The sequence below is a fragment of the Capricornis sumatraensis genome, chromosome 2 (genome assembly GCF_032405125.1).
Source record: "Capricornis sumatraensis isolate serow.1 chromosome 2, serow.2, whole genome shotgun sequence".
In the NCBI taxonomy this organism is placed as follows: domain Eukaryota; kingdom Metazoa; phylum Chordata; class Mammalia; order Artiodactyla; family Bovidae; genus Capricornis; species Capricornis sumatraensis.
In genome coordinates, this window is record NC_091070.1 from 145194240 (window position 1) to 145195332 (window position 1093).

Consider the following 1093-nt stretch of genomic DNA (forward strand, 5'->3'; position numbering starts at 1 on the left):
ACAATTTTTGGTCTTTATGGAAGATGGAGCCTGATTCCCATTTTAGAAAGCTAACTGACTAGATGCACATTATTCCAGATTCTTGAAGCAGAGTATGTATAGTTTACCTGTGCATATGTGTCCTCAGTCACTCAATCATATCCAGCCCTTTGCGACCCCATGGACTCTAATCCACCAGGCTCCTCTGTCGGTGGAATTTTTCAGGCAAGAATACTGGAGCAGTTTGCCCTTTCCTAGTCCCACGGTATCTTCCTGAATCAGGGATTGAACCCATGTCTCTTGCATCTCCTGCACTGGCAAGTGAAAGTGAAAGTCACTCAGTCATGTCCGACTCTTTGCGACCCTATAAGGTATAGTCTGTGGAATTCTCCAGGCTAGAACACTGGAGTGGGTAGCCTTTCCCTCCTCCAGGGGATATTCCCAACCCAGGGATCGAACCCAGGTCTCCCACATTGCAGGCGGATTCTTTACCAGCTGAGCCACAAGGAAAGCCCGAGAATACTAGAGTGGGTAGCCTATCCCTTCCCCAGCAGATCTTTTCGATGCAGGAATCAAAACAGGGTCTCCTGCATTGCAGGTGGATTCTTTGCCATCTGAGCTATGTGGGAAGCTCCGCTCCCTCCCCCACCTCACCCAGCCCCCGCCCACCCCCGGGGTGGGGGCGGGGAAACACCCGCTTCAGAATTCGCGTGTCATCCTTGCGCAGGGGCCATGCTAATTTTCTCTGTTTTGTTCCAATTTTAGTATATGTGCTGCGGAAGGAAGATTCTCTACCACTGTGCCACCTGGGAAGCCCCATAGTTGACTGAAGATCAACCAATCAAATACTGTAGCCATTCAGACAGCAGCTATTGATAGAAGCAGATACAAAGACTGCAATAGAAGCAGATAGGGAGATTGTGATAGCAGCAGGGGCTCAGATGGTAAAGAGTCCGCCTGCAGTGTGGGAGATCCGGGTTCGATCCCTGGGTCAGAAAGATCCCCTGGAGAGGGAAACGGCAACCCACTCCAGTATTCTTGCCTGGAAAATCCCATGGATGGAGGAACCTGGCAGGCTGCAGTCCATGAGGTCACAAAGAGTCGGACACGACTA

The 1093-nt window shown here is 50.7% G+C and overlaps 1 pseudogene; it reads right to left on the reverse strand.

The window, feature by feature from the left end:
• Positions 1-667: 667 nt before the first annotated feature.
• Positions 668-764, reverse strand: LOC138074688 (U6 spliceosomal RNA; annotated as a pseudogene).
• Positions 765-1093: the final 329 nt, after the last annotated feature.